General features: G+C 42.3%; 1 pseudogene; it reads right to left on the reverse strand.

Moving 5' to 3' along the window:
- Positions 1–663: 663 nt before the first annotated feature.
- LOC126163792 (5S ribosomal RNA) lies at positions 664–781 on the reverse strand (annotated as a pseudogene).
- Between the last annotated feature and the right edge of the window lie 11,530 nt (positions 782–12,311).

A 12,311-nucleotide genomic window follows, 5' to 3' on the forward strand; every position in this document is an offset into this window, starting at 1 on the left:
CGCGATCGCTACGGTTGCAGGTTCGAATCCTGCCTCGGGCATGGATGTGTGTCATGTCCTTAGGTTAATTAGATTTAAGGTTGTTCTAAGTTCTAGGGGACTGATGACCTCAGATGTTAAGTCCCATAGTGCTCAGAGCAGTTTGAACTACTGCTTCAGCAAGAAAAGTTGAGTGTTAGCCGTAGAAATTTTGCAGTAAATAAAACGGAAGTAAAAAAAAGTGAGTGAAATCTTTGTTTTTTCCTCTGTGTGTATGAGTATGTTATATATGCCGATGCACACTATGTATCTACATCTACATACACCGCATGGCGCATGACAGAGGATATTTTCTACCACTATTAATATTTTCGTTCCCTGTTCCTTTCGCAAAAGAATGACTGAATGTATACCTCCGTGCGAGACCTAATTTGTGTTAACTTCTTTGCGACGCTAGAATCGTTCTACAGTCAGATTCAAATACCACTCCGTCTACAGGCCACAAGTGGCCCATCGGTACCATCCGACCGCCGCGTCATCCGCAACGGAGGACGCGGATAGGAGGGGCGTGGAGTCAGCATACCGTACTCGCGGCCGTTATGATGGTATTCTTGACCGAAGCGGCTACTATTCGGTCGAGTAGCTCCTCAATTGGCATCACGAGGCTGAGTGCACCCCGAAAAATGGCAACAGCATGTGGCCGCCTGGATGGTGACCCATCCAAGTGCCGGACACGCCCGGCAGCGCTTAACTTCGGTGATCTCAGGGGAACCAGTGTATCCACTGCGGCAAGGCCGTTGCCCAGATTCAAATACCAGTTCTCTAAACGTTCTCAATAGCGTTATTCGAAAAGAACGTCGCCTTCCCTCCAGCGATTCCCAATTGAGTTTTCAGGGTATCTCCGTAACACTTACGTGTTGTTCGAAGCTACCGATGACAAATGTAGCAGCCCGCCTCTGATTTGATTCGATGACTTCCGTTAATCCCACCTAAAAGGAATCCCAAAGACGGGAGTAGCACTAAACGAACGACATGGCGCCAGCACGGTAACTCAGCGTGTTCGGTCAGAGAGTTAGCTGCCCTTTGTAATAAAACAAATAAAAAAGAACTGAGCCTGTGGATCAACAATGAACTTCAACAGGAGTCATGGAACGTCCACCGTGAACAAATGCTACAAACAATAACGAACAAAATGGGATAAAAAAAAAAAAGGATGGCGCAGTGGTTAGCAGACCGGACTCGGGTAAGGAGTGACGAATGTTGCCCACGTCCAGGCTTTCAAATTTAATTTTTTGGTGATTTGCCTAAATCGATCCAGGCAAATTCCGGGATGATTTCTTCCAAATCCCACGGCCGATTTCCTTCCCTATCCTTAACGCAATCCGAGGTTGTGCTCCGTCTCTAATGACATCGATGTCAAGGGGACGTCAAACCCAATCTTCTTTTCTTCTTTTCGAGCAGTACTCAAGAATGGATCGCACTAGTGTCCTATATACGGCCTCCTCAACAGATGAAACTCTCTTCCCTAAAATGTATGTTACGTAAACCACAACTTGCAGGTGACTGCACCCTGCACGTTCGATAGTCACAGGCAGGGCCTTCTCCACATTTCGGATGAAGCCCACCGGTAAACATATCCGGTCCTGGACGCTACTTTTCTAGGAGGCTCCATAAAGCACCTAACGTTCGAGCTTCCAAATCTATCAAAGCATGCTCCCGCCCCTCTTGTGTGTCTGCTCGGACTCTTATGAAGAAGTCGCAGGTGGCACCTGGCAACTCATAGGGTGAATGGGCTTCGCCACACGACTAGCCTCCATATCGACCCCCTGCCCCGAACGACGCCAACGCGTTACCACCCACCAGTCACCGTGTAGTGAGGACAGAGCTACTGTGTCGGGTGCACTGCGAGGTACACTCTAGAACACAGCACACTCCAGCAAGCATACTTACCTTTAGAATCTGCGTATTCCTTCTTTGATTAATGTGAATGTATCCTGTACTGAAGTCTTGATACTGTGGCGAAATCTTCATTAATAAAGCCAGATTCACCGACACAGTTTCAGAGGTTATTCAGGGATATTTTCTGAAATATTTTGGTATGAGTGTCACTGAGCTCGTTACAGAGCAACACTGTAATAACAGTTTGTTCGATTTGTTACCCCAGTTACCTTTGTTTCCGTGAAAATGCCTCTGAAAAAGTCCGTGATGTGCTGTCACCAAAACATACAACATCAAACCCACAGTAGGTATAAATGCAAAAGTACGGTGGTATGGTTGCCGTCGCTGTGGCAACAGGTAAGCATGGCTTCACCGTATCGCCCTTCCATTGCATTCAGTAAATCCATAAACTAGCTGTATATCGGCCATATCTTCATTAGCAGACCTGTCCAATACTGCTTTGTATTACTGTCAACGTACGGTTTCAACACAAAACCGAACAGTAACAAATGCAGACTTGAGAGAGAAGACTCAACGTAAGTACCGCCAGTAATTCGAACGAATTGTTTACAAACAAGACACACAAGCATGAGATCGATATTTGCTCTGTTGAGAAGACAATTTCAGTGAAACATAAATGTAAAGAGAAATGGGAACAAGAAATCAAATGAAATTAGTTACTGTGTAAAGACTAACCGAGATTCAGCTTGTGGAGCCCAGGTTCATCGTGAGTGTAGCAGAAAGTAACAGACGTACGATTTCTGAATTTTAACAGTTAACTTCTTTGTAAAACGCAGCACGTCTTTATAGCATATGCTACTGCAGTTAGTGGAGCACTGGCGACTACAAAACGAGGAGGACGTTCCTGAAGTCAGATGAGGAGGAAACAGAAAGTTACACGAAACCGGTATAAAAGAGTAAGAGAGGGATGTAGCTTTGTATATCGTCTAGTTCACATGTATCCATTTGAGTGTAGTACTGGTTAATTTGAGATAAAGAAAGAAGTGTTCAACAAACAAAGAGAAATTAGACAGGCTACTTCTTTCTGGAGAATTCAGAGAATGCAAAGAGAATGGGCAAGTTGTACACATTTAGGTATACAGAAAGACAATCCCAAACGACAGTCATTCTCAGGGTCTTTGCTGCAAAGAAGTGGCAGATACCCATGGAATAATTCCATGTAGTGTTAACCGCAGTCTGAACACAGACACATTTCGTATCGTTTGTCACTTTACTAGCAAATACTGACAAGCGGAATAGCGGAAGACGCTTTAAATTCGATAATGTGGTTAAAACAAGACATTGGTGTAGCAGGTTTCTTCTTCTACTGGGGAAGCGACTTTTGCAAATCATGGAATTCTGTAAATGTATGAAAATGCGCTGTTGGGGCATCTGACAAAATGCTCTAGCTAAGACAGTTTGAACATCACAGAACGTAGAAGTTTGGTGACTACTAATTGGATTATGCACTGAGGTGACAAAAGTAATGGGATAACGAGATGCACACATGCAGAGAGCGGTAGTACGCGGTAGTACCGCGCACACAACTTATAAAAGGACAGTGCATAGTGGAGCCCTCATTTGTGTTCAGGTGATTGATGTGAAAAGGTTTCCGACGTCACTGTGGCCGCACGACGGGAATTAACAGACTTTGAAAGCGGAATAGTAGTTGGAGGTAGACGCACGGGTCATTCCATTTCCGAAATCGTTAGAGAATTCAATATTCCTATAACCACAGTGTCAGTACCTCTTCCCACGTACAACTCAGTGGCCAACGCCTCCACTTAACGACGAGAGCAGCGGGTTTTCGCAGAGTTGTTAGCGCTAACATACAAGCAACACTGTGTGAAATAACCACAGAAACCAATGTGGGACGTACGACGAACGTATCCGTTAGGACAGTGCTGCAAAATTGGGCGTTAATGTGCTATGGCAGCAGACGACCGACGTGAGTGCCTTTGCTAATAGCCCAACATCACTTGTAGCGCCACTGCTGGACCCGTGACCATACCTGTTGGATCCTAAACGGCTGGAAAACCATGGCCTGGTCAGATAAGTCCCAATTTCAGTTAGTAAGAGCTGATGGTGAGGTTCAAGAATGGCGCAGACTCCACGAAGCCATGAACCTAAGTTGTCAGCAAGTCATTGCGCAAGCTAATAGTGGCTCCACAATAGTATGGGCTGTGTTTACGTAGAATGGACTGCGTCCTCTGAATGCTCGGCTACTTTGAGACCATTTTCAGCCTTTGATGGCCGTAGTGTTTCCAAACAACGATGGAATTTTTATGGATGACAATAATGTGTAATGTTACCTGGACACAATGAAGAGTGTGATGGACTATGGGAGTAATTGGATTTACGCCTTTTTTCCAACAAAGTGCTAAATCGACACCTTCATATTTTATTTACCCAACCTGAAAATTTCAGCTCGATATTTCTGGTGTAGGCTAAGCAATCATTTTAAGAAGGCAGTGGGTGACAGGCAGTTGTCACCCTGTTTACTGCGTATCGGTTATTGTAAAGAAGATTATGTCATAATCCTTAAACAATGCAGGGAGAAACCAGAACCATTTCAAGTCATCGACGAAAGTTTAATGGGCTTCTTCTCATCAAAGCCACATGGGGAAATTTCCTTTCCAGTTGCAGTCATATGTGAGGATGCACTTTGTCGGTGACGGCACAATCGGTGCTTCAAAATCATATTGGAAGGTCTTTATACCCTTTAAGTTCATCAAGAAATCAACAAGACTCCCTGAAGATATTTCAGTTTTGTAATTAATAAAGAAACCATGTAGCAGCAGCAAAGTTGAAGGACAATCAAGATCTGTTGCGCTTTTTTCCTGATATAGTAAAATGCGGGTATGAAGAACTTCAACAGTGAAGAAGCTAAGATCCTGAACAAGAACATAAACTATAATGGCCATGCACATGTATCTTTTTGTGAATGTACAGTTTAACTCATCATCATCATAAACGAAAGGCTATGCCTTATCGATTTAGCCACGTCCCTCTCAAACTTTTCCTTCAAATACATTCTTTAGGAACTGGTTGTGTCTCATTATGTGCCCTATCATTTTTGATTTTCTTCTTCCAGTTTAACTAGATAATAAAATAATAAAAGCAATTTTCAACTTAATTTTCATGAAATTTTGTAGAGGTACCATGGTTCGATGGAAAACGGGCGTAAACCATTCATCATATTTTGGATAATACATCACAAATGGAAGAAATATCTTCAGTTGTCAGGAATTATTCTGTATGTTAAAAGTATGGTCTAAGACAGAATTATTACATAATTGAAATATAACTGTTTTTCAATAAGATATAAACATGCAAATCTTCTACTCACTTTTGGGTGTTGTGTGATGTCCTTAGGTTAGTTAGGTTTCAGTAGTTCTAAGTTCTAGGGGCTGATGACCATAGATGTTAAGTCCCATAGTGCTCAGACCATTTGATTTTCTACTCACTTTTACCGGAAATGCACTTTTCAGATTTACGTCCATATCCCATCAAACTCCTATTGTTCGCTTGGTTTGCAGAACATTCTGGAAAGTTCGAGCGAAAGATGTGGTATCGTGAGCGCCTGACATGAGTTGCATCGAAGATGTTTGGAATGTAATCGACATGCCACTTCGAGCGCAAAATCCTGCATTGGAAACGCTATCGCAATTAACGACGGCTACAGAGGCAGCGTGTCTCAGTATTTCAGCAGGGGAGTTCCAACTACTTTTTGAGTCCAAGACACGTCGAATTGCTGCACTACGCCGGGTAAAAGAAGGTCTGACACGATATTAAGAAGTATTCCATGACTTAAGTCACTTCATTGAGGAAACCCTGAGAAGTAGTGCCTAACGGCTTTAAACTGTGACAGCGACTGATACACAGGTGATAGTTGCCATACACAAAATGATACCGAGTGGAATGGCATACTGGTACGACACCTGACCCCCATTCGGCAGGACGGCAATTCAGATCCTTTTCTGGTAGTCCAGATTTAGGTTTCTATCGAGTTCCCAAATTCATTTCATGAAAATGTTGGAATGGTACCTTCGAAAAAGTCATCACTCACTTCCTTTCCTATTCTTCTCCAATTAAAGCTTTTGCTCCGTGCCGAATAATCTCGGCGTCGACGGAACGTGAGACCCTAATATTCATTTCTTTTTACATACGGCAGGGTAAAGTCCACTAAGAACGAAGGACTGTGTTCTATCTTCTGGGAATTCTTTGGTCACGAAAGCGTCCCAGTACACCCTAAGTATGAATTTTATTCATAACGGTGCATTGCTGAACCGCATCAAATGCCTTTCGGTGGCGAATACTCACGATGTATAGCTAATCACTGCTATCTACTGCCTTTTATATCGTATGGACGAACAGAGCAACTGTGTTTCGCCAGACCGCTGTTTGTTATTTCCTACACAAAAGATTTTCTGTCTCCAAAAATACTATGGGAATGTTCCAGAAGCGTAGATCGATTGACGTCGGAAATACAGGACGATAACTATTTTCGTATATACCTGATAAGCCTTCTTGAAATCCGGTATGACTCGCGCCTTCTTAAAGGGAGGTTTACTATCTTTGGCCCGAAAAAGCATGTTCTTTGAGAATTTTTTTCTCGGGATGTGTTATAGATATCATTGTCAAATTTGGTCAAAATGTTTCCTCTACAAACTGGAATCTTTTCGACCGACAATGTCGAAGAGGAAAGGCGGAAGTGCCGTCGGAACAAAACAAAATTTCGATGTAGATCTCCACTCGCGGTATGTCACAGGTCAGCCGGCACGTCTGAAATAAAAATTGAGTTCACGTTAGCGAAGTATATAAGATTCTTTGGGAGTTGTACCTCGCTTAAGTTATTTGGACCATAGGTAACAAAACGGCGGCCATTTGAAAAAAATAGGGTTTCTTTCATCGATTTTTTGACTTCGTCGGCCAAGTAAAAATATTTATAGTTGATGGATCGGAATAAAAGTGGCACAACTCCAAGACAATTTAGTTAGCTTCGTCGGAAACATACAATCATGCCAATCGGTTCAGTAGATTTGAAGTTACCATACTGCGCGATAAAAAAAGTAATGTCGAGAAAAACGCGTTTGAAGTTTTGACTACATATAAAAGCAATATTCTGCAACGTACGTCCAATCTGCTATTCCGGGTCTATAAACTAGTCCTACCTCTTCCTCATAGAGGGCGTTATGCTCGATCAGGGCTGTTCCACAGCCGCTCGTACGGCTGGTGACAACCGGTTTTCGGCCGCTTGAATCCGGTGGTCGTCCGAATGCTTGGCGAAGTGCATCGAATAGAGTCCCAGGGTGACGTCCATCGTTGTCATGGTCTTCAGATCTTCTGAATACCCTTCGTTGAAGCTGCTCACTGCCAGGAAAGTCGCAGTCTGCACAGTCTTCGCACCAGAATGCAAATGCTTGGGGGCTAACTTCCAAACACAGGCGTTCAAACTTTCATTTGAACTTTGCGTATTTCCTCCCAAGCACCGGCACAATAACTTGTGCTCCGAAAGAAAACAACTGGTGTGTGAAAAAGGCCGATTACAGGCAGGTGCATATTTTTGTTCAGCGAATATAAAACATTTCCGTTCCGTATTCGGAAAAACCGTTTCAGGGGTGGACTCTAAACACTTTTATGGATCCTAAAATGTAGTTAAGAAAATCGATGTTTTGAACCAAAAGATAGTAAACCTCCCCTTAAAGTCCCTTTGAACATGGAGTTGGTACTGTGATGTCATCCGAAGAGTGAGGTCCCATAATATAGTACCTCACGATGGAACCAGAATCTACAAAACATTGGCTGCAAGACGCACTAGCGAATGAGATATGTCACCCAAGACACGTCTTCTAGAGATTCAGTACGTGGCCGCTGCAAGAAGTTAAGTGCAGCGCCGCTCAGCCCACGCTGTGATAGCCTACTATGATGGCAGAATCATCGTAGATCAGACTCGGCAGTGAACTAATAGTATTAGTCAGAACCGTGTACCAAATCTATAGTTGATTGTTCATTGATATGTGACTGTCATTCAGTACTATTCAGAACTATAAACATCTGCCATAGTATTCTGCGGCAGTACTAAACATATACAGACTTTAATGTGGACATGGACTGTATTCATGTTAGCTATTCGATATCAAAGAGTTTTACTGAAGTGAATTAATATGATACGCGTGTTGCAGCTCCTTCTCGACTCCGCCGGAAGCAAAGTTTGAGCAATTTTCTAGGCTTGCTACGAGACGTATCAAGGGTACAGTAACCTCTGGTTAAATGCTGCTAGAAGAGGGGCAAGTTCTTTCACTTTAGTTAATGTATGAAGAATCGTACAGGTATTGTATCCAGTCCATTCGCCAGGTTTCTGTTGATCGATTTTACTTCATTTTCTATTCCGTGATCGCTTATATCGGCGTCTCTCATTCATCGGCATACCGAAGGAAGAACAGCATCAAGTCCGTCCTCAGTGAAACGAATGCAGTATTTCGGCTTTCTCTATGTCAGCCTTCGTTTCGTTGCAAATATGATCCCTGGTAGCAGGGATATGGTCCATTTCAAATCTACGGACGAGCTCTGCTCGCTTTCGTAGAAAGGTTCTAAGATGATTGTTGAACCATGTGGGTCTTCCCCATCCCCATCGACCTTGCTCGGCACAATCGTCTGAACGATATTGTACAGCTTCCTTGAGTCTAGACCTAAAATTCAGCAGCGACTTTGTCGCAAAGAAACAAAAAATCCACATTAATGCCATCCTACCTCTGTCAGACCGATTGCTCACGGCAACTCTGTTGGCCACATGAGACAGTATTTCACCATTGACGCTTACGCAGTCACGATACTCTGGATAATAGCTCTCGATGCCTGCAACGCATCTGTGATACCAAAGCGAGCAACGAAATTTCATTTTAATTAGAAGGCCGATGTGACGATAGATGTACACAAACCCCTGCCGTTATAGGGTCATAGGTGTTTAATAAGACTATCGTCGATGTTATGTTGTTGTTGTTTTTGTTGTGGTCTTCAGTCCTGAGACTGGTTTGATGCAGCTCTCCATGCTAATCTAACCTGTGCAAGTTCCTTCATCTCCCAGTACCTACTGCAACCAACATCCTTCTGAATCTGTTTAGTGTATTCATCTCTTGGTCTCCCTCTACGATTTTTACCCTCCACCCTGCCCTCCAATACTAAATTTGTGATCCCTTAATGCCTCAGGACATGTCCTACCAGCCGATCCCTTCTTCTAGTCAAGTTGTGCCACAAACGTCTCTTCTCCTCAATCCTACTCAATACGTCCTCATTAGTTACGTGATCTACCCACCTAATCTTCATCATTCTTCTGTAGCACCACATTTCGAAAGCTTCTATTCTCTTCTTGTCCAAACAATTTATTGTCCATGTTTTACTTCCATACATGGCTACACTCCATACAAATACTTTCAGAAACGACTTCCTGACACTTAAATCTATACTCGATGTTAACAAATTTCTCTTCTTCAGAAACGCTTTCCTTGCCATTGCCAGTCTACATTTTATATCCTCTCTACTTCGACCATCATCAGTTATTTTGCTACCAAAATAGCAAAACTCCCTTACTACTTTAAGTGTCTCATTTCCTAATCTAATTCCCTCAGCATCACCCGACTTAATTCGAATAAATTCCATTATCCTTGTTTTGCTTTTGTTGATGTTCATCTTATATCCTCCTTTCAAGACACTGTCCATTCTATTCAACTGCTCTTCCAAGTCCTTTGCTGTCTCTGACAGAATTACAATGTCATCGGCGAACCTCAAAGTTTTTATTTCTTCTCCCTGGATTTTAATACCTACTCCGAATTTTTCTTTTGTTTCCTTTACTGCTTGCTCAATATGCAGATTGAATAACATCGGGGAGAGGCTACAACCCTGTCTCACTCCCTTCCCAACGACTGCTTCCATTTCATGTCCCTCAACTCTTATAACTGCCACCAAGTTTCTGTACAAATTGTAATTAGCCTTTCACTCCCTGTATTTTACCACTGCCACCTTCAGAATTTGAAAGTGAATATTCCAGTCAGATTGTCAAAAGCTTTCTCCAAGTTTACAAATGCTAGAAACGTAGGTTTGCCTTTCCTTAATCTTTCTTCTAAGTTAAGTCGTAATGTCTGTATTGCCTCACGTGTTCCAACATTTCTACGGAATCCAAACTGATCTTCCCCGAGGTCGGCTTCTATCAGTTTTTCCACTCGTCTGTAAATAATTCATGTTAGTATATTGCAGCTGTGACTTATTAAACTGATAGTTCGGTAATTTTCACATCTGTCAACACCAGCTTTCTTTGGGATTGGAATTATTATATTCTTCTTGAAGTCTGAGGGTATTTCGCCTGTCTCGTACATCTTGCTCACCAGATGGAAGAGTTTTGCCAAGACTGGCTCTCCCAAGGCCGTCAGTAGTTCTAATGGAATGTTGTCTACTCCTGGGGTCTTGTTTCGACTCAGGTCAGTGCTCTGTCAAACTCTTCACGCAGTACCGTATCTCCCATTTCATCTTCATCTACATCCTCTTCCATTTCCATAATATTGTCCTCAAGTACATCGCCCTTGTATAGACCCTCAAAATACTCCTTCCACCTTTCTGCTTTTCCCTCTTTGCTTAGCACTGGGTTTCCATCTGAGCTCTTGATATTCATACAAGTGGCTCTCTTTTCTCCAAGGGTCTCTTTAATTTTCTTGTAGGCTATCTTACCCCTAGTGAGATAAGCCTCCATATCCTTACATTTGTCCTCTAGCCATGCCTGCTTAGCCATTTTGCACTTCCTGTCGATCTCATTTCTGAGACGTTTCTATTCCTTTTTGCCTGCTTCATTTACTGCGTTTTTATATTTTCTCCTTTCATCAATTAAATTCAATATTTCTTCTGTCACCCAAGGATTTCTACTAGCCCTAGCTTTTTACCTACTTGATCCTCTACTGCCTTCACTACTTCATCCCTCAGAGCTACCCATTCGTCTTCTACTGTATTTCTTTCCCCCATTCCTGTCAATTGTTCCCTTATGCTCTCCCTGAAACTCTGTACAACCTCTGGTTTAGTCAGTTTATCCAGGTCCCATCTCCTTAAATTCCCACCTTTTTGCAATTTCTTCAGTTTTAATCTACAGTTCAAAACCAATAGATTGCGGTCAGAGTCCACATCTGCCCCTGGAAATGTCCTACAGTTTAAAACCTGGTTCCTAAATCTCTGTCTTACCATTATATAATCTATCTGATACCTTTTAGTATCTCCAGGATTCTTCCATGTATACAATCATGTATGTTATGTTGTAAGAATAAAAAAACAACACCAACGCGCTATAGATGAATCAGAAGAGCTGCTACAGATCTTAGGTGTTTAGGCAAGATATTCCTACTGTTTTGACCAACTCTCTAGATATTTATGAGTATCAACTATGACAAGGAGAAAGAAGACGATAGATTTTAAAATTTCAGGCACGTCAAATCGTATAATTATTTAAATGTAATACTATGTGGCAATATGAAATAGACCTATCACGTAAATACAGGGAAGGTTTAGAATTTTATCGGATGTCAGAACTAGTTGCACCAAAATTTCTACCGTTTTTGGTCTTTAGGCGTTTCAAGTGAACATGACAGGACCAAGGGAGCGTGTCTCTCAGAACACACCAGACGAGTGTGTCTATAGGACTGAAAACGGGCTTGGAGAAATTTAGTGCAACTGGTTCTGAGATGCAGTAAAAATGATGCATTTCTTGTGTCGGAGAAAAACGTTGAACAAAACAACAGGTTTGCTTGTAGGGTTCTGAGAAAGAACAGCGCATTAGGAAAAGATGCTACAGACTAAAAGTTAGTGCGAGGAATGCTCGACTATTGTTCTAGTGTGTGGAATGCTCATTAAGTAGATATGATAACAGACATCAAATGGATTCAGAGTCGCCTGCTAGAATGGTAAATGGACGGTATAGCCCACACGAAAATGTAACAGAAATGCTGGAGGATCTTAAATGGTAATTCTTAGAAGATAGACGATTTTGTTCTTACGGAAAACTTAGGGTACATTCAGAGAACCTGCAGTAGTGAAGGACTGTATGATCTCTCTGTTGCCACAATTGTATATCATGACAATAGCGTAAGACAGATTACGGCGCAAATAGACGCATACTGTCAGTTTTCCCTCGCTGAAGGAATATACGAACTTATCTTTTGCCCAGCACTGTACAGTGGCTTGCAGAGTATTTAGTTACATTGATGTAGATGTCGTAGACATTACACCGCATCTGTTTCATTTGAATTAATGAAGTAAGTATCTTACACTACACACCATATATCTCTCACAAGGAATCCCTTGAGTCTGAGATCACAAAAGGCCTATGATGTTTACGGCATTCGACGAAACACGAATTG

The sequence above is a fragment of the Schistocerca cancellata genome, chromosome 2, assembly GCF_023864275.1.
Source record: "Schistocerca cancellata isolate TAMUIC-IGC-003103 chromosome 2, iqSchCanc2.1, whole genome shotgun sequence".
NCBI lineage: Eukaryota > Metazoa > Arthropoda > Insecta > Orthoptera > Acrididae > Schistocerca > Schistocerca cancellata.